This window comes from Rhinopithecus bieti, unplaced genomic scaffold (genome assembly GCF_001698545.2).
Source record: "Rhinopithecus bieti isolate Rb0 unplaced genomic scaffold, ASM169854v2 scaffold_20175, whole genome shotgun sequence".
NCBI lineage: Eukaryota > Metazoa > Chordata > Mammalia > Primates > Cercopithecidae > Rhinopithecus > Rhinopithecus bieti.
The window spans coordinates 967,064-989,221 of record NW_016809984.1 but is presented as its reverse complement, the minus strand read 5'-3'; the positions used below and the strand labels follow the sequence as shown (position 1 = coordinate 989,221).

At 42.9% G+C, this 22,158-nt stretch overlaps 1 protein-coding gene and 1 long non-coding RNA gene across 2 annotated transcripts in view; one reads left to right on the top strand and one right to left on the bottom strand.

Annotated features, from left to right (window-relative positions):
- The window catches only part of TMEM178B (transmembrane protein 178B), a 407,053-nt gene that overhangs the window by 43,342 nt on the left and 341,553 nt on the right, over positions 1 to 22,158 (bottom strand). The window lies entirely within an intron of this gene.
- Positions 10,353 to 13,820, top strand: LOC108541552 (uncharacterized). The gene is made up of 2 exons (XR_001888984.1): positions 10,353 to 10,737; positions 11,306 to 13,820. It is a non-coding gene; the product is annotated as an uncharacterized LOC108541552 (long non-coding RNA).

The following is a 22,158-nucleotide window of genomic DNA, read 5'->3' as shown; positions in this document are numbered from 1 at the left end:
GCTGTTTTCTTTTTCTTTTTCTTTTTTTTTTTTTTGAGGTAGAGTCTTGCTTTTGTTGCCCAGGCTGGAGTGCAATGGCGCAATCTCGGCTCATCACAACCTCCACCTCCCGGGTTCAAGCAATTCTCCTGCCTCAGCTTCCCAAGTAGTTGGGATAACAGGCATGTGCCACCACACCCGGCTACTTTTTTTTTTTTTTTTTTTTTTTTTTTTTTTTTTTTTTTTTTTGTATTTTAGTAGAGACAGGGTTTCTCCATGCTGGTCAGGCTAGGTATTTCTTGTCTATTGGGAGACTATCTTTCCCTGGCACCAGCTATGACCAATTATTATTTAACAACTGACCATCACCTGATGGTCACCTAGCATTCATAGGGAGCCCTCTTCTGTCCTGGTCATGTCTGCCTAACTGCCTATTCTAACAGTTTTAATTTGCATTTCCCTGATAATTAGTGATACTGAGCATTTTTGTATATACCTGTTGGCCATCTGTATGTCTTCTTTTGAGAAATGTCTATTCAAAGCTTTTGCCCATTTTTAAATCGAATTATTTGTTCGTTTTATTATTGGGTTGAGTTTCTTATATATTTTGGATATTAATCCCTTGTCAGATGTATAGTTTGTAGCTATTTTCTCCTATTCTGTAGATTGTTACTTCACTCTGTTAATGGTTTCCTTTGCTGTACAGAAGCTTTTTAGTTTGATCCCATTTGTCTATTTTTGCTTTTGTTGCCTGTGCTTTTGAGGTCTTACATTAAAAAAAAAAATCCTTGCCCAGACCAATGTCATGAAACATTTCCCCTGTTTTCTTCCAGTAGTTTCACAGTTTCAAGGCCTATGTTTAAATCTTTAATCCATTTTGAGTTAGTTTTTGAATATAGTGAGAGATAAGGTTCTAATTTAATTCTGCTGCATATAGATATTCAGTTTCCCCAACACCATTTACTGAAGAGACTATCTTTTCCCCATTGTGTGTTCTTGACACCTTTGTTGAAAATCACTTGGCTGTAAATGTGTAGATTTATTTCTGGACTCTTTATTCTGTTCCATTGGTCTATTTTAATGCCAGTACCATGCTGTTTTGATTACTATAGTTTTGTAGTATATTTTGAATTCAGGAAGTATGACATCTCCAACTTGCCTCTATTTGCTCAGGATTGTTTTGACTATTTGGGGTCTTCTGTCATTCCATACAAATTTTTGAATTGTTTTTTGTATTTCTGTGAAGAATGTCTTTGGTATTTTGATAGAGGATTGAATTATATAGATTGCTTTGGGTAGGTATGAACATTTTAACAATATAAATTATTCCAATCCATGAACATGGAATATCTTTCCATTATTAGTGTCTTCTTCAATTTATTTTATCAGTGTTTTACCGTTTTCATTATAGAGATCTTTCACCCCTTTGGGTAAAGTACTCTTACGTGTTTAAATTTTTTGTAGCTACTGTACTGTAATTGATTTTTTTTCAAATAGTTTACTATTAGTGAATAGAAATGCTACTGATTTTTCTATGTTGATTTTGTAACTTGCAACTTCATTAGTTATAATAAACATAGTATTAGTTTATTAGTTGTAATAAATATAGCTTGTTAATGGAATGTTTAGGGTTTTCTCTATATATAACTACATGATGTAGTTATACTTAAGAATTATTCTGTCAAAAGATAGTTTTTGTTTCCATGAGAAAGTACATGAGTTGGTGCTTTGATCCCTAAAAGGCCCTTCAGAACTGTCCTCTGCCTCTCCCTGCATCACCATCTTTCTCTAAGCCCCCCATGCTTCAGTCACAACAGCTGCCATTCCCCTCCCTCTTTCCATGATGACACTGTGCTCTCTGCCAACATGGGTCCCCACTGGCTCCATCTGTCAAATTTCTCATCATTCTTGCAGAGTTCCCTAAAAAGTAAATGTCTCTGGGAAACTTCCATGGTACTTTAATAGACACTTGCATCCAGTCCTTGGGGTTCCTGGAACAGTTGGTTAATATCACTACCACATCTTTTCACAATTATTTATGTCTCCCTCTCACCAGTAAATTTAAGCTTGTTGAGGGTTGCATTCATGTTTGGTTTGTTTTGTCTTTCTAGTCTCCAGAGCACTGCCTGACATAAGCAGGTGCTCACTAAATATTTATTTGCTAAGGGAGATCACCATTCCACTCTGCAACAATTACTAAAACTGTATGCACCGTGGCATAGTGCAGGGTCAGGACAGCAGATCCACTTCAGTGACTCAAATATCGTTGCAACTTAAAGCCAGTTTTTCTCTTCTCCAATCTCATTTTTTAAAGCCAGCATTAACTATCACTTAATAATTCAACATAGCTTTTATTGTATACAATGAAAACATCAACACGGGGCCACATTCCAGATGACACAGCAATAAAGTTTAATGAGCACATATGATAGCCCACAGATTAGGAACCCAACAGACATTTCTGCACTGTCCCTCCCCCAAGTCAGGAAGACATAGTGGGGGAAGGAAGTTTCTGTGCAAACAAGAAGTGGTTTCTGGGTCAGAAGACAGGGTTGACACTTCCTCCTCCTCAGTCCTACCTCTGGATCAGAGAGCTGCTCTAAATAGGGATATTATGTGAGGCTGACATATACAAATCAAATCCATTGTCAAAACAATGAAAGAAAAATTGCAAAATTTGTACTTGGCTGATGAAAGCTAGGTCAGCTGGTAACACAAGTGGCTGGAGGGAAGAAAGAAGGGGGTAAAACGCAGGACCAAGAGACAGAGTCGCAACCCCAAAACTCACAAGAATGGCTCCTTTCTCGCTGCTGCTACACTGCTACGCCAACAGCAGAAAATGCAGAAGGGAAGGATGAAAGGAAACTGCAGCTCAGCCAACCAGGTGTGCTTAGGTAGACCCAGCTTGGAGTCTGGTTCACTGTCCTCTGGCTGTCTTTACTGATCAAGACAAGCTAGGTTGGTACAATCTGCTACCCCACCCAAAAGAAGCTTCCATTCCTCCTTCCCTATATCACACATCACTGGGAGCTGTGCTGAGTGCAAAGTGCAGGAATTTGGGGTCGCTTGGCAAGAATGTTTCCCCAGAGGGTTACTACAAGACAATTAGAATATGGGAGCTTTAAAACACATGGGTACCCTCCAGGGTGTTAGCCAACCCAGAAAAATGTTGCAGGTGCCTGAGATTTGGCTGATGGCACAGGATTTGAAAAGCCTAGGAAAGGGGAAGATAAATAGGAATTAACACTGATTATGCATTTACTAAGTGCAGGCATGTGTTGAGCAATTTACATAGCACATGTCAATTCATCCTCCCAACGACTATATAAGGTAGGCGCTATCATTCTCATTTTGTAGGTTTGGAAATTGAGACAAAGGGATTCTAGTTGGCCAAGGTCACACAGCCAGTAACAGGCAGCTCTGGGAAGGTGTCTTGGTCTGTCCACGCCCTTTCTATTCCTCAGTGCTTTTCATGATCCATGCCACTCCAAACCCCAGAAGGATACTGGACATTCAATCAAATGGAATGAAGTATTATTCAGCTATTAAAAGTATTCTTTGGAAGAATATCAAGGACATGAGGAAAATTCGTAAGAGAATATTAAATGAAAAATAATGCACAAGCCTACATTTATGACCCCCATCTGAGTACTGCGGTGTATCTCTGTGCTGCCATGCATGTCTACCCACGTGGGATAAGCAAAGGAAAAGTACACCAAATGTTAACCGGGAGGCTTTTTTGGGTTGTGATATTTTGGGTTTTGTTTGTTCTTTTCTACAATAAGGATGTGTTACTTTAACAATCAGCTTTTGAGTTATTTGAGAGATGTGAGCTTTATTGTTTTTAAAAAATTCCAAGCACAGATCCTGAGGCAAGCTGCACTAACTGGAGCTCTGGATGGAAGAGGGGCCTGGACACCAATTTCGTCTCCTAAGTATTGTCTTTTAAAAGACATACTGCCATTAAATATTTTCTTTTTACAGTGAAAGCTACAGACCTGCCATGCTCCTCTTTGGCCAACAGTGAGCACGTACTGTCGAGATGTTCACCTTTGGAGGCCTGAGCTTCCTTTACTTTGCAGCTCCAGTGCAGGCCAACACTGGCTGATTGCCAGGAATGAGGAACAGGGCTCTAAGGTGTCATGGCCACCATTACCTTTTTTGCATGTGATGCTTTCAGTGCATCTGTTCTAAAGAGAGGTGTGAGACCTTGTGTAGAGCTTGCTACAAAGTGCCCCAACCTAGTTCTGCAACTCATAGTGCATTCCTCACCTTCAGTTTACATGGGAGATTGAGGCAGAAGGTTGGTAACAGTTTCTTACATTTCTATTCTCTCCCCATGGGAGCTTCCCCACTCCAACCACCAGCACCTCTCAAGTTGGTGGTAGCTGGCTCAAGGACAGAAAAAGGTCCTCAAGAGAACCACACAGAGAGCTGTGTGCAGGTACTCTAGAGTTTAGAGGACATAGGGGAGGGTGCCTAGCTGTGGCCTGAAACAATGAGGCCAGAGGCTGTTTCATGCACCGGTGGCAACAGAGCCAAGACAGGCTGTGTGTGGGGAAGGATCCAGTGGTTTCTCCATGTGCCAAGTGGATGCCAATGAAGACTAAAGTGCCTCGAAAAGACTCCGTCCTACAGTTTTGTCCATTAGTGTACGATCACGCCAACAAAAAATGTCTCCATGGTGGGGCAGCACCAGAAATGAGAGGTGAAGAGGGGACAGAACCAACTCAGCTGGAAGGTGTCCTCCCCACGTCAGGAGACAATCAATGGTACAACACCAATTCCTGCAAAGCTTTCCCAAAGGAATCCCAAAAGTCCCATACAAGAGAAGGAGAGCCAGCCTTTGGGCCCTACCACATGGAGAGCCCAGAGAGCAATATCACCAGGCAGGTCAGAGCCTTGGCCTTTTACCTGTCCTCCTTTCACCAACCCCAGCCCTGGAGGAGCCAGAAGTAACAGGGTTCACAGGGAGCAGGTAGGATTGTAAAAATAAAGAAGATGAACAGATCTCTTTCCATATTGCAAGTTTCTAAGAAAGTGGCAAGCCCAAGCTGGGAAAGGGAGAAGATGTACACTAAATATTAATATAAGACTGAGGTTCTGATATTAGATCTGAATCTAATTTTAATACCTACAAATAAAAGTTTATGAATATGTGACAATTTACCCCCAAATCTATGGCGTCTCCCATAGATATCACGTAGGAATGGATATGGCAGCTCAGAAAGGATGGGCTTAAAAGGTTGTAGTGAGAAAAAAAAAGTTGTAGGTACAATCTTTTAAATAAATTGTTTACAGATGGCCTTATACAAGTCATATCCGAGACAAGAATGATATAATGATGATGATGGTGATGGTGATAGTGATGATGATAAAGCTAGCATTTCTGATGTGCTGGTCATGTTCTCAGTATTTTCTGTACATCATCACATTTAAGTCCTCCCCCATAATTGATGAGCTTATCATTTCCCTTTTACCCATGAAATCATGAGGAACTTGCCCCATGCAGGCAGCTTAGAAGCAGCAGAACTAGAGTGAGAATCCTGGTCCGACTCCAAGGCCCATGCTTTTAATCACTGTGCTCCATGGCCTCCTAGAGTCATTGATCAGATGAGATCTGTGAAAGCCCTTTGTAAACTGTAAAGTGCTAACACAAATGCCAGTGATCATTTATGTTCACTGCCATGCTACGAGGCAGAAGAACAAATACAAGGCCCAGTGGGTATGACTGCTGTCATCCAATGTGCATTTTACAGGTGCAGGATATACCAGTCTTTACAAACAACATGGAAATGTAAGAGTAGCAACTTATTTCCCCCCCCAAAAAAACCTGTAAATTCTAAAATTCTAGCAAATTCTGTTTTCTAATTTAGAAGTATGATGGGGAAGGGGCCTAAAGAGTATGTTCTTACCTCCATCCACATATAAGCAAGGATGTTTTCCAAAGCCCATTGCATAGGAGAGCAGGATCAAGCAGTATGGCAGGAAAAATGAGGGTTTAGGGGTAGTGAGGACTAAAGGATACTGGTGGCTGCTGTCCTGGGAACAGGAGATAGCCTCTGACTCCTTCTTCTAGTTCTTACTTTATAGAAGATGCTTAATTTCTGGGTTCACCTGTCGACTTTCTGACATAGGAATAACATTCCTTGCTACCTGGAAATTGGGGGGTAGACCAGATGACTCTGCCCCAGTAGTTGTGATTCTCAATGCCATGTATGTATGCAATATGCCAGCCTGTCTTTATCTCAAGAGATGGAGCAAAATGTGCAAACTAAGAATGTTATTTAAACAATAATAATACATCATGGAGCCATTTTTGAGGAAGGCTGAAGAACCATAAATCAAACCAATGATAACAGGTTTGTGTACCTCCCACAAAGCTGGGAGTCATTGTACATGAGGTAACAGAGCCTTCTCCCTTCCCTCCTTCAAAGGCAGTGCTTCCTTCTCTCCACTCGTTCCCTCTCCTGTTAAGGAGATGCTTGTTAGTAACCTGTAAAGAGTGAGTGGGCTCGGTCGACCTCTCCTTTCCCCTGTGCCTTTCTCTGCAGCTCTATTGACTTATTTTTGAAGGCTATGTTGACCCAGGCTTTTTTAGCAGATGGTTAAAACTCATTCAAATAAAGATCTTGCCAAGAAAAGAAACTCCGTAGAAGGAAACTAAAGTCGATATCTTATCCCTCACTTGAAAAAAAGTTCCAGCAACAGAAATTCCCTCTTCGGGTTCATCCTACATTCATTTATTTATTCATTCAATGCGTGTTTCTCAAGCAGCTGCTGTGTGCAAGAGGTAAAGCAGTGGACCAAACCGAATTACTGGCTCCATTAAACATACTTTCCAGAGAAAGACACAAACTACATGCATATTTATATATACGTGTGTGTGGAGGGGGAAGTGATAAATGCTATGGAGAAAAAATTAAGTAGGTTGGGGGATGAGCTGTAATGAAGCAGATGTAGGAGAGTTGCTATTTAACATACAGAGGTCAAGAAAGCACCCACAATAAGGTGACATTTAAGGAGACACCTGAGGAAGGGAGGGAATGGATATGTGAATGTCTGGGGGAAGAGTATTCCAGGTAGAGGGAACAGCAGATGCAAAGGCACTGAGGCAGGAGTCTGCTTATCATATTTGATGAATAGGAGAAAGAGGAGATGTTCTATATACTCCTGTGTAATAGGTTTTTTTTTTTTTTTTGGCCTCATAATTATTATAACATGCTGACTTAGAGCCACATAATCAATCGTAGTGATCTGTTAAAAACAAAGATATACTTGCTATAACCAGCTAAGTTCTCTTTCTGGGAATAAATATATGTTCCAATTTTCCATCCTGATGACTAGAGAAGGGGATAGAGATTTTTGCTCAATTAAACTGCTTTTAATGAGGAATTCACTTGGTCAATCACTCACCAGGGACTCCATATGCTATGCTTCGAGCTTGGATTTCATCCAGAAGGCCACGGCAAGCCACTGAAGGAGTCTAAGCTGGGGAGAAGCTGGTTAGGTTTTTGTTTTCTCTAGAAAGATGACCATGGGTGCAGAGTGGAGTTCTGACTGGGAGAAAGAAAGTCTTAGAGACAAGGCAATCCCTTAAATGATGAAGACCTGCACTATAGCAGAGAACAGGGTTGAGAGGCTGAATTCAGGGGATAGTAAGACAATACAAAAAATTGTTGGACATGGTGGCTCATGCCTGTAATCCCAGCTATTCGGTAGCCTGAGGCAGGATAATCACTTGAACCTGGGAGACGGAGGATGCAGTGAGGCGAGATTGCACTACTGCACTCCAGCCTAGGCAACAGAGACTTTGTCTAAAATAAAGAAATAAATAAAAATAGCACGGGAGGACAAATCTCATAAGAGAAGAGAAATTTGTCAAGTTCAATTCGGTAAGTGCCTAATACACACCTAACTGGAAATGCCCTTTATGGTCCTGGCTGTACAAGTCTAGCACATAGGGGAGCAATTACTACTTGAGATACTGACTTGAAAATCATGTAGTTAAAGCTGTAGGATTGAATGCCTGCTTTCCCAGAGATGGAACACAAAATGAGAGATGGAACACAAAATGAGAAGAAAAGAAGGGTAAGGACAGCATTTGAATACCGACATTTAAGGGATAAGAAGAAGAGGAGGAGGAGAATGAACACAGATGACCTAAAAGGGTAGGGCAAATCTAGCATAAGGGACACCACGGAAGTGAAGAAACGAACACGTTTTACTGATGGCTAATGTTACTGAGATCAAATAAGACATAAGATCATAAAACCTTCAACAGCAATTTGCTGAGTACCGATTGTGTGCCAGGCATTGTGCTAATGATAGGAAGCACGGTTTCTACTACAGCATGTTTTTTTTTCCTGCGTGACGCCTACTAGATTTACAAATAGAAAAGGTCCCTTGTGACCTTGTCAAGGGCTCTTTTAGTGGAAGTCAATTTCACTGGGTTTCTGGGGATGAGTGGGAGGAAGGAAGTGAAAGTCACTCCTAACTAGTATGCTTTCAAGTAGCCTGGCTGGAGAGAAGAGGAGGGAAATGGAGCAGCAGTGAGGGTGAGTGGAATACAGAGTCAGGGAGGACTTTTCTTTTTTATAAATGACGTAAGACTTAAGTATATTTCTACGAAGAAGAGAAAGACATAGCAGAGAGGATGAACCTAATACCTGGGACTTAACCTTTCCCATGCTCTGAATCTTGTCCACGTCAATATAGCAGACCACAGGCAAACTGACGGAAGCTCTTCCTGGTTCTACTTGATAAATGTGGACAGCAGAGTTCAGTGGTAAAAGACACTGCTTTGGGGTCAGACTGTCTGGGCTTGAGCTCTGGATCTACCTCTTACTAGTCATGTGACCTTAATATCATTGGGCCTCAGTTTCCTCAGCTCTGAGAAGGTCTAATAATAGTACCTACCTCATGACATCGTTATGAAAATTATATTTGCATATTACTTAGAGGCTGGCACAAAGTAACTGCTATGGAAGTGCTTGAAAAGGCTTAGAAACAGACACGCAATGTACAGGTACACCCACACAGGCACATTCAGTGGAAGGCGCTAGTGGAGAGTGAAACAAGAGAGAACACAGCTTGCTAGGTAGGGGGTAGGGAGAAAAGTGGATGACTTTACAGGTGAGAGGCACCTTTCCTCTTCCCAAGTCACTCACAGCTCTGCTAGAATCACCCATTCTGTAAGTGCCGATCATGCAGCATCATTGTGGGCAGGACCTCTCACTTAGTGCCCATTCATTCATTCATTCATTCACTGACTCATTCATTTGTTCATTCACTGAGGTCTATCTCTCAGCCAGGTGTTATTCTAAGCACTGAAGAGACAAAGATGGGTAAGACACTGGCCCTTCTATCTCGAGAAGGCTGCTGGTCCAGAAAGCCGTGGGGTTCTCTTGTTGTGTTCTTTCCTACTGTCCTCCCACATCTTAGGCAGTCATCCAATTGTTTGGAGAACAGAGGCTGCATTTTTTCTCCTTTGTGTTTCTCTCAGCATCTAAGACATAGCAGAAGCTCTAAGTCTCTACGGAATGAAGGAATCAGTCTATGCCATTTGGTAGGAGCATGAATGACTAGCAGTCCACAGTGTCTCTCCTGGACAATGAGCTAGCAAGGGAGGAAGAAGCTGACATTTATTCAGCACTTACTATGTGCCGGGAACCGTCGACAGTACACTGTGCACAGTTCACTTAGAGGCAGATGATGAGAAAGCCTTTTCTATTTGTTTTGTTCAAAAGTGATGCCTAATGGCTTTGCTTTCATGTTTTCAAACGCTTTCCATTTTGCATGGTTTGCTTTCTATGCTTGAAGCGTCTCACGTGACTGGAAACATTTTTCATGCTTCATGTGTAGTCAGTCACTTTTGAATTTTGCCGGCGTTTTGCGGTTGGGTCTTTTGTTAAGTAAATGCTCGTTATGTACTTTGTGTCTGGTTCTACAAGAGACAAGCATCCCCACCCCATTATCCCCATGTGTGCCAATCTCTCCCTCTGCCCTCGATGTTGTCTTTGTTCTGTGGCAGGCTATCGAAGCCTGCTTGAATAAGGTGCTCGCTAATGAGGCCAAGGTCATTGGCAGATACGTGAAAATCCAGAACAAAATGAGAAACATTTGGGCAAAACCTTTTTTTTCAGTTCTCCCAAAGGAAACGGTGTGTTTGATTTACCTCTAAGTTGGAATAAAACTAAATGGATCGTGGATTTTTTTAAAGTATGATGGGTAAAATATTTAAGGCAAGATGTTTATATATTGATAGCCAGCCTGTTCTGCTCCCCAGATGATTCCGAAAGGAGCAAGAGGCAAGATATTTCTCTGAAACTACCTCATGGAGTCTTTACACTTCCTGTGTCCTCCTACCCAGTAGCACAAAATAATTCCCAAGTTCAAGATTTATTTTTGCCTTCTGAAGACATGGTCTGTGTCACTGGAAAAGAAAAAAGGGTCAGGAACTTCCGTGCTTGTAGGATTTGGATGTAGAGGTGGGGGGAATGTCTCCGGACTCGGGACCGCACCTCCAATGTCTGTGAATAGGACGGACTCACTGGTGTGTCCTCCACATGTTCTTGAGGAAGTTAACAAGGCTAAACAAGGAACTCACTGTCCTGCCTCTCAGAAGACTCAGCACAAGAGAACACACAGCAAGACTCAAGGTTTTGGAACTGGGAGGAAGCAGAAAACTGGCTTCTTCTGGCTCTCAGATCTTGTGACTCAACAAAGAATTTAAAAAGAATATTCTCCCATTGAAAGGTGACAGTTTACATTCATATAAGCTTATAATATTACATTGTGCTTTAGCCTCATTCATATATATTTGTAACTTACATGAGTCAGAAGCGCATTTCTATGAATCTTATGTGTATCACATCTCCATCAGTGGTGCTGATCTTTCTCCTGGGTTTCTGATCCATATCTCTCACAGCTGATTGGACATGTTGACTTGAGTGGTCTTTCTGTGCCTCTAATTCAGATCTTCTAAAACCCAGTTTCTCATTGTCACTGTCAAAGGGCACCTTCCCTATTGATTCCAATGGCATCACCATCCTCACAATCTGTCTGTCCCCCAAATCTCAGGGACATTTTGAGTCTCACTCCTTTCATCCCTGGATTTCTGATCGGTTGCCGAGTTCACCTGATTTTGCCTCCACAGTAACTAGTGTATGCAGCTCCTCCTCTCGGCCCCTGGAGATGCTGCCTCTGCTCTGACTCTGCCCTTCTTCCCTTGAACCCAGGCAGCTCGGTGTAGTCAAGTGAGCCTGAGCTTCAGTTTTCAGTTTAACACTGTCTCTGTCACTTTCTGCCCTGTGACTTTCAACAGGCCTCAATTTTCCCAGCTGTATGGACAGGTGGCAAAATGAGATAGTTTACATGAAATGCTGTCTGGCCCTCAGCAGGAGTCAGTGAGCACTGATCTTCTTTCCTCTTGCAGATCCGCTCCCCAGAATCTGTCTTTCCAGGGTTTCTCTGCTCCAATTCGTTTTGTGTCCTATTGCCAGATGACTTCTCCTAAAGCCAACCTCATTCTCTCTCGCCCGTGCTCAAGCCTTATGGCTTCCCACTGTCTGTCAGAGTGAAGTGCACACCAAAGGCCTAGGTTTTAGGCCCTTCCCATGTGACCCTCCTCACCAGCACAATCTCCTTTCTCTCTTCCCTCCTTCACAAACTCAGTGCCATGGCCAACTAGACAGCTGGCTCGCCCTTCTCTATGACCTGCTGTCCCCAGCCTTTGCTGACGCTGGAGAGAAGGCCGTTCCTCTCCAGCCTTGCAGCCTCCTAGCTCAGCATGACCCTTAGCTCTCAGAAAGATACACTCATCTTCTAATGACATGAAAATGATCAACTGAGCTTGATTTGTAGCAAATAATAGAATAAATAATAACGCATATAATTGACCCAACTTTTGGAACTCTGCAGGGATCATTTAATTTCTCAAAGTTAGATAATGTTATGTGAAGCAGATGCTACTGCTAAATATATAAATACACATTTATAATAACTTAGTGTATTTGTGGTTACGTGAGTATAGACAGGGAGAGAGATGCTTAGAGAAGATGGAGATAGATGTAAGCTAGACACTAGCTTTCTATATAAACATTTACATCTTTCTATCTAGCAAATTAGTTTGAGAAGGAAAAGTCATTTGCAGATACTTTCTAGTAAAGTATTAATTTCCAAGTGTTATGGGCTGAACAACTACATCCTTTTATCTAAGAAGCATATTGCAGACATTAAATACTCTATTGTGAAGACTGAAAACGACCTAAACTATTCCAACAATTGGGATATGGTTATAGAAATTACGGTATACTCACATTATGAGCTCTTATACAGCCATAAAAATGATGTTTTTGGAGAAATTAAGTGATGTTGGAAAAAACTAGACATGAAATTGTATGTTTTATCTGCTCCTGGATATGTAATTATAATGATTATAAACACTAATGATAATAATAAGCAAGAAAAAAAGACCAAAAGGAAATATACCAAAGGTTAATAGTGGGAGAAGAGAATTTTCAATGATTTTTTATTCTTCTTTATCGTTTTCTGTGGTTTCTAAATTCCCCACAATAATAAGTATGTGTTGCTCTTACATCAAAGAGGAAAATACTTACAGCATCATTTAAGAACAAACACAGAAACAAACAAATGTCCTTGAGCTCCGATAAGGAATATAAGGATAGAGGAAGTTCAAACAGTTCTTTTCAGCATTGTCTACCCAGAAGCTGTCCTTCCATGGAGGCATCTGGATTCCACAAAGAAAGTTTCCTCATCAGCAGCCTCTGTGAACCAAATGCTATCAGCAGCTGACTGCTAAATACTCTCAGTGACTTGACTTAGAGGAAGATGACCCAAGAACGCGAGAAAAAAGGGTCCGAGATCTTGCAAAAGAACAGAGCATTTTTTTCTATAACATCTCTGTCCATGATTGACAACACATACAGGCAGAAGTCTTTTTAATTTTATTTTGCTTTTCCTTAAGATCTTTAAGGCTGTTATGCCATGTGTCCATGAGGCAATCTTTGAGTAGGTCTCTTTCAAGAATTGGAATATACACAGGAATCTCTAAAAGAAGGTATCAATGTGACTCACAACAATTACACGTTTACAGATACATGTTGGGCTTGCGGGAAGAAAAAATTGTGATTTGGAATCAGTGTTCTATAGAAAAGTAGAAAAAGGAAACGCACATACCCTAAACAATGCATCCGCTGTAAAATCCTGAATGTCAGGCAGAGGATGGGGGTGGCATACAATTGCTTTACACATGGCACTGTGAGTGGCGCACAGAAGGGCTGGGGTAACATTCATGGTTGGCGGACCAACGCTTTTCATAATATGAAAGATCATAATGACAACACTGCGGTAGAGCACAATCAACTGTGCTTCTCTGTGACACCATGAAGCTGAGCATTCTTCCAAAGATCTAAAGAAGAGCAAAAGACTTCGCCAGTTACAGTGATGCTGTTAAATTAAAACTGGAAATTGAGACTCTTGACACCTGAAAGTGTCTGAAGTCAGACTGCTGGGTGTGAACATTGGCTCTTGTCAGACTGGTTATCTCTATGCTTCAGTTTCCCCCTCTGTAAAATGGGATTAATAGCGGTGCCTCCCCTCAGAATGTGAGGGTTGAGGGGCTCATACATGGCACATACTATTTGCTCCACAAAGGTGATCTATGTGGGGCACTGAGCACTGGGTGAACCTGACTTCCCTGAGCTCTGCTGAGCACTGCACATCACTGGCAAAGGCATTTTCTTTTCCTTCCCTCATCTGAATCTATCCAAACACTCTCTAGCAAACGGCTCAAATCAAATAAAACTCAACATTTTGCAGAATCTAAATGTATAAGTGGATTTTTTTTTTTTTTTTTGTCAATAAAAAACATGAATCGTGTTGTCAACCAATTCAGGCTGCTGCAACTCTCTTGGGCCCACGATCCCAAGGTAGAAACCTAAAGGATGGTCATGCTGCTTCTCTTCTGAACTTGCCTTCACTCTAAAGCCCAGATCACCTTTAGAGCATGCTCTTGAACAATTTATATCTGGATGAGGTTGAATCAGAATATTCAAACGTTGGTTAGATTTTACACTTCTTTCCTGCACTCCTCCACTCTCATCCTAGGATCTTGCCTTGTGTCTTGTTTCATAAGAATGATAACATTGATTCATCACTCACCATGTGTTGAATAAAACACTGTTCTAGGGACTCTCCATTGAACTCATTTAATTGTCATAATGACCTTATGCTTCAGAGATGGCATGGAGGGACACCCTGCCCAATGTAGTCACTTCTTACTGAACAATGACAAGCTGACCCCATCAGATGCTCTTTGGGGATACAGGACTACGAAGGGCATACTGAAAGGGCAGCTTACTCAAGCTCAGCCTGAAACCCAGACAACACTTAGTCACAGTTTCTGCAGAGTCCAGACTGGGAAGCCCTGGGACCCAGGGAGAACACTGTTTCCCTACATCCTTCATTCCCTCGCATCCTTGCAGCAAAAGCCTGTCACCAAAGACAAGCCAGACCTGCCTCCTCCCAGTAACCTGAAAGAGACTCACCAATAAAACCCACAAGAATCAAAAGATGCTGAATTCCTTAGGTTCAGCAGCTTGTCAACCTATTTGTAAGAAAAATGTCAAGCGTTTTAAATGAAATTCAATTAGCGAGTTTGCGCTGATTGTTTTATTCCAGGCTGAGCACCCTGCCTCCCACACCATCTCCATAAATGTGCTGAATGGGTGAGTTGAGTTATACTTTTAAATTGAATGCGCCAAACAAACACGATGATTTTTGTGAACAACCCAAATTATACATAATCCATTTTTTTATATCCTAAAGCTAAGAGAATGACTTTGAGTCAATAAAGGGAGCTTTTAAAAGTTATTTTACATTTTTTGCTTTTAAAAAATGCTCATTTGGGGCTTTAAAATGCTTTCATGGTGGTTCCTTCCTCCCCTTTAAAATTTTGTTTATACATAACATAAAATTTACCATTTTAACCATTAAAAAGTATACAGTTTGGTGGCATGAAATACATTCATACTGTTGTGCAACCATCACCACCACCCATCTCCAGAACTGTTCATCTTCCCGAACTAAAATTCTGCCCCCGTTAGCCATTAACTCTCCATCTTCTCCTCAGCCCCTGGCCTCCACCACTCTAACTTCTTTAAAAACATTTTTTTAAGGCCGGGCGCGGTGGCTCAAGCCTGTAATCCCAGCACTTTGGGAGGCCGAGACGGGCGGATCACCAGGTCAGGAGATCGAGACCATCCTGGCTAACATGGTGAAACCCCGTCTCTACTAAAATACAAAAAACTAGCCGGGCGAGGTGGCGGGCGCCTGTAGTCTCAGCTACTCGGGAGGCTGAGGCAGGAGAATGGCCTGAACCCGGGAGGCGGAGCTTGCTGTGAGCCGAGATTGCGCCACTGCACTCCAGTCTGGGCGACAGAGCGAGACTCCGCCTCAAAAAAAAAAAAAAAAAACATTTTTTTTAAAAATTTTATTCGAGTAAAATGGCATCCATCATGAACACCATTCTAATTTCTCTATGCATTCGACCACTCATAGACCTTCAATGCGTGGAACCATACAACATTTGCTCTTTTGTATCTGATTAATTTTACTTAGCATGTTTTCCAAGTTCATCTATGTTGTAGCATGCATCAGAATTTCATGCCTTTTAAAACACTGCAGTACAACTGATCATCTTCATCATTTTCAAGTGTACAATCCAGTGCTCATGGAGGTCCACTTTTAATATGATCGTCTTGGCAACAGCAACAAGAGATCACATGATATACACAGTCCTCTCAACTTTTCAAAGTTCTTTCAGAGTTCATGCCAGAAAAAGGTGAGGAGGTTTGGATTAGGACCTGGCTCTGCTGAGGACTTCATAAGTCACTGCACCTCTGAGCCTGCGATTCCTAGGTCTCGGGTGACAGGTACTAGGCCAGAGGATGTGGGTGGATTATTACAACACATTGCCCTGACTTGGTTTAAAGAAAAACAAAAGAAGAAGCAAGGAAGGAAGGATGGAAGGAAGGAAGGAAAGAAAGAAAGAAGGAAAGGAAGAAAGAAAGAAGGAAAGGAAGGAAAGAAAATGCCCAATGACACAGTCTCAAGGGAAGTAGCAAAAGTGATAACAAAAGGCAGAGCTTGGAGTCCTGACTTTGAAGGCATCTGTTCAGGGGGTTATGTTGGGTGGAATTTGTTACATCTGCATTAGCAAAGCAGTGCTCCTCTAGGCTGGCAGCTGCGATGTTGAGAGGCTCATTACGCAGACCCAGACGCCCCGCTGAAGTCCATGAAGGCATGCCAAGTCAAAGCAAAGTGCTCGGAATAGAAACACATGCCCCTTTTTACACTGGGGAGAAATCGGGAAATTTTCCAGAAAACAGGCGATGGGGATGTTGAGATAAGAAGGCAGGCACAGAGAAAGGATGTGCAAGGCAGGTGGAGGTGGAGGAGGCAGGCAGCCCATGGCCTGGTGGCTGCTGAGCCCAGGGCTGAGCAAAGACAAAAGGATGGCTCCAAGATACACATGTCACCCAGGCTCAGCAGAGGAGAGAGGCTGCAACTCAAAACCCAAGGAAGAAAGGGTGAGTTTGAAAGGAGTTGAGAGCTGGAATCCCACATTGTGTTAATTAACAGAATTGTGATTTGCCAATGAACGCCCAGCAGGGACAATCATCTGCTTGATAGAGGGGCCCAGCTTTCCTGATGGAATCTCAAGTGCATGAGCCATAAAATTACTTCTAAAAAAAAAAAGACAAAGACAGTCAAAAAGGACAAGCACTTGTGTTTGCGTACTGGAGGAACTCTTGCTGTTCTCTTTCTTGAAGAAAGCAGGCTAATTACAGAGACCAGAGATGAAACAAAAATATTCAACTATATCATCTCTCCCAGGAAAGGAAGGATGCCAACTAAAATAAATTAATAAAAATACCAAACATGTGTGGAGCACTTACAATACACTTGGTGGCATTTTACTTATACTATCCCACGTAATCCTCACAACTCACTGCCATCCTCATTATACAGATGAGGAAACCGCAGCACAGAAAGGTTGAGTAGCTTGCTCAAGGGCACACAGCAAAGTAGAATTAAAACAAACATTCCCTTGTTCTTCCTGAGACACTCAATAGCTCTCTGGTGATTTTTTTTAAAAGGTCTAAAATGCAGTTAGCAAGAGTCCCAAATAAAATGCAGCTGACAAAAGTTTTTCTCCTCCGTCTTGCCAGCCATCTGCAGTGGCATCTTTGTCCTCTCGCATGATAGTGACATGGGGTGGCCTAATTCCAGCTGACAGTATCTGCGTTGAGACTCTGCATCCTTCTCCGATGCACACCTGATCTTGCCATTCCACAGCTTGAGCTCCTCCAGTGGACTCCCCACTGCTTCTAGAAGGAGATCTCAGCTCTTCCCATATGCAAGTCAAGACCTTCAGTGATGGGGCTGCTGTTTTGCCCCCTGGCCTTTTCTCTCATTGTTTCCTGCCTCCCTGTCTCTTGCATACAAATGCACCTTTCATGACGGTCAGATCTTACCATGAATTCCCCAACTCATGGAAGCCCTCAGCCCTCCCACTCTCCTACCCTGTGCCTCTTCACCAGCTGTTTCTTAGGAATAAACTCACCTCCCCATTCTGCCTGGTTGACACCTGTGGGGCTTTCAGAGCCCACCAGGGGCTACCTCCTCTGCAAAGCCTCCTGTACCCAGCCAGACTAAGTTGGCTTCTTTATTCGGTTCCCCATATCTATCTCTATTCTAGTTCTTTCCACACGGTGTTGTAAAGGTGTTCTTCACTGACTGCACTCTGTCTGCCCCCGTACTCTTTCATTCACTCACTCATCCACTCACTCACACATACAAGCTCCATTCAGAGCAGGAATCACAACTGTTTGTGATTCAGTCACCGTGTCTCGAGCCTCTAATACAGTGATTCTCTCAATGTGATCCCTAGTAGCAGCACTGCCACTCTGGGAAATTGGTAGAAATGAAAATTCTTAGGCCTACCCCAGACCTGCTGAAATGAAATATCTGGGGGTGGGGCCAAGCAATCTCTGTTTCCACAAACTCTGAGGATTGAGAAGTACTACTCTAATACAGTGCTTGGCACATCATATTCAGCACACGTGGGATGAAAGGATCTGCAGCTGTCACTAGAAACCAGCCACCCCAAAGCCTCGGGAGGCCTCATGTTACCCTGTCCTCCTCGGGAGATGATCAGACGTTCCTGGACTAGCTGCCCTTTCTTGCCCAGAGATAATAGGTTCACCTTTTTTTTTTTTCCTAGTCCTGGTCCTGCTGACAACTAACTAGGAGACTTTGGAACAAATGAAATCACTGAATCCTTGGGTCATGTGGCATTTGGAAACCTAATAAATCTCAGTGTCAGAAAATGCAGGGATGAGACCCAGCCAGTCCTGGCTCTTACTGAGTGACGCGTGTAACCTCTCTGGTCCTCCATTCCTTTTCTGGAAAAGGAGACCTGCCTACATCATGGGTTTGGCATGCATATCAAATAAGAGAATCTCCATAAACGTGCTTCTTCAACTTTAAAGCATCATGTACATGTTAGTTATTACTGACAAAATGAGACATGCTGGGCCAACAAGTGCCAAAGTGTTCCAGCTATAAAATTCTATGATTCTGTGAAAATCTAGATAAAATTTCATTTCAACAAACACTATAAAAAGACATGCTTCTCAGACTGTTGGATCATGATGTAGGTTCGGGCATCAGATTGGGTTCCAGTCAGCTCTGACGCTTCCAGCTGTGTGACACAGGAAAATTAGTTACCTTCTCTGGACCACAGTTTCCTCCTCTGTAAAGTGGGTCATGATTACCACCTACCTCCACAGGGTTGTTTGAAAATATGTAAGCTATTCAAAGGATATCAGAAGCATTCAGTAAGTGCTGGGAACCATTCTAATGCAGCATTACTATTATTCATGGTGCTATTTTCATTCCTGAGGGGAAAAGCACCTCCAGTAGCAAGCAATCTACAAAGAAGAAGCATAGTTAATCTTCTGACTACACGACACTGGGTTGTACAGTTTGTGTGCGCTCCAGACTGTGGGATACAGATTATTTTGTTTTGGTTTTATTTGGTTGCTACAGGCATCAAACAGGGCAGCCTTTCAGATTCTTCTGTCAGAAAGTTCACCCATGGTGCTAAATAGCACAGAGTATCAAAAGCTCAGAGCAGAAGCCAGCAAACCTTTCCTGTAAAGGGCCAGATAGTAAATATTTTCAGCTTTGCAGGCCATATGGTCTCTGTTACTCAACTCTGCCATGGCAGCATGAAAACACAATAGGCAATATAGGAAGCAACAGGTATTCCTGTGTGGGGCTAGTGGTGGGCTGGGTTTGGCCCACGGGCCATAATTTGCTGACTTTTGGCTTAGAGAAACAAGGATATGGAGGTGATAGAATGGTGGTCCCTCCTTGCCCCATTTAAGACACTTTTTTTCCCTTCCCTAATTCATTACAGTGAAACTGGCTATCAACTCTATTTTATCTCTAGTTTGTGCAACCTGAGGTGCAAATTCTAGAAATATATGAATTGTAACAAAATCCCACTTCAACTTCAGAATTTGAGTCATGTGGTGCTTGTTATAGGATTGTTATCTTAACAGATGACGTTCGAAGGTCCAGCATTATAAAACAAAATTTTTTCCATGTCTGCCTACACAAACTGCTTCTTTCTCCTCCTACTTAGAACATGATATATTTTGGTTAAGTAAAACTTTAAGTGCACCACAGGCATTTCAACTGATCTCTGTCTTTCTAGGAGTTAGTCACAATTATGTAAATGTGGTCCTTTTGACATAGCATATATGCATAGTAATTGTATAACAACATCAGCGCAATGATAAGTAATCTCAGTAAACATAGACACAGCTCTCCAAGCGATGTGGGGCTGAATTAGTAGCTGTTTGTTCTGTTAGAAGTCCTTAGGATTTATGGGCAGTGAAGGGAGTTTTTATTTCACATCCAACTCAAGCATAATCTGGGAGAGAGGATTAGGGGTTTGGTTAAGTGCAGGGTCAAGATGGAAGGCAGGGAACAAAGTCATCAATGGAAAGAGGCAGAAACTTCCTGAAACCTAGGGCAGTGGCTTCATGGGATACAAGATGGGGAAGAGGCCAGAATGCAGAGAGATGAAAGCCAGAGCCAGGGACCTTCCTAAGAAAGGAAAGAACAGAAATAACCCCTCCAAGTTGCCAGGAAGCTAGACCAATCAGATTTTGGAGGTACTGCTCAGGGCTCTGACACTCTGGTAATGTAACATTTAACATACAATGTGCAGTGAACAGATGTAAGCTGGAAAATGACAGGGTGGAGAGAGGTGGGTGGCAATTTTATCTGCCATTTGAACCTGAACAGCCCAGTTTTAGGAAAACAGATAAAAAACAATAAATAATGTAGCATACCTCCTCTGTGCCCTGTAGCCATGGGCTTCCATTTTAATGAGGACTGAACACAACAGAGACATTTTGATACCCTGACACATCCATTAAAATGCAAATCCATCTGTACAGCCTGTCACAGCTGCTTCGTGATACCAGGAAGCCCCATCCCCACTCCAAAGAGACCCAGAGGCTTTCATGGTAGTGCAAGCGGGAGCCCCACTGCCATTTTCAAGGCCCCTGCCTCCTCCTTTAGGGTAGACCCTCTCCCCTCTGAAAGGCAGCGGATCGCTTTTGTGCACCTAGGCACTCTGGGAAGAGGAACAGGTGCACAACCTGGTGAAGGAGTCTAGTTCGTCAGGAGTCTGGGTTTTGTCTGTGTGTGATGTGGGGAGGACAAAAGTGGGAGGCTAATCACCATCTAATTAATCCTCATATTTGTATTAAAGAACTTTTATATAAGTTAGTTCATGTGATTCTCATAGCCTGGGAGATAGCTGGAAGTGTGTTTTTCTCTTCCTTAAGTTAGGAAACTGGCCCCATAGTCAAAATCAGGTAAGGTCAAAGTCAAGGTAAGCTCCATAGGCAGCTCACAACCTTGTCTCTGGACTTGGGGAAAGGCCTCCATGATGGTGAGGTCCCCTCCTCTGGCCCAAGGATATGTGGTTAATGGCACCGTCCTAGCCAGGCCGAGCTCTTGGCATAGATAGTCTTTGGGCATGATTCAAGGTATCTGAAAGCTCGATTGCCCAAACAGCACCAGTTTGTCAGAGGAGCTGCAATTCTTATATCCCTATGCCCTCCACTGGATTAAGACTCAAGGCCTCTGTGTCTGGCTGTGGTTCAAGTAGGAGAGGGGAGGGTCACAGATACAGGTTAGTTTCCACTGGAAGAAATTAGCATGAAGCAGCTCCACAGAGAAAGACACGTGGGAAAGCCTGTGTTGATGTAGGAGGGAGAGAGGATAGGGCCTAAAAGGCCCAGAACAGGAGCTTTGTGTGCACACATACTGCAAGGGGATGGAAGGAAAACTTCACCCCTAGCCTTGCCCTTGGGCTGTTAGGTACTGGTCAGAGGGTTGTTCAGAGCCGTGGACACAGCACTGGACAAGACATCAGGAAACCTGGATCTCAGTTCAAGCTGTGTCACTAAGCAGCCACACAGCCTCAGAAAGGCAGGAAACTTCTCTGAGCCCCAATTTCCTTACACATAAAATAGGTGTAGTGGATTGAATTTACACCAAAAGATATGTGTAAGTCCTAATCCCTGGTGCCTGTGAATGTGACATTATTTGGAAATAGGGTCTCAGCAGATTAGAGATGTAACTGAATGGAGGACCTCGAGATGAGTCATCCTGGATCCAGCGTGGGCTCTAAATCCAATGCTTCTTGCCCTTAGAAGAGAAAGGACAGGAAGATCTGAGACCCAGAGACCCAGGGAAGAGGATCATGTGAAGAGCAAGGCAGAGATGGGGTGATGGTACCACAAGCCAAGGAGTGCCTGAAGCCACTAGAAGCTGGAGGCAGAAGCGAGGGAGGATCCTCCCATACAGCCTTTGGAGCAGGGAGCACGGCTTTGCCAAGACCTTGCTGCTGGACTTCCAGCCTCTAAAACTGTGAGAAGGCCGGGCGCGGTGGTGGCTCAAGCGTGTAATCCCAGCACTTTGGGAGGCCGAGACGGGCGGATCACGAGGTCAGGAGATCGAGACCATCCTGGCTAACACGGTGAAAACCCATCTGTACTAAAAAAT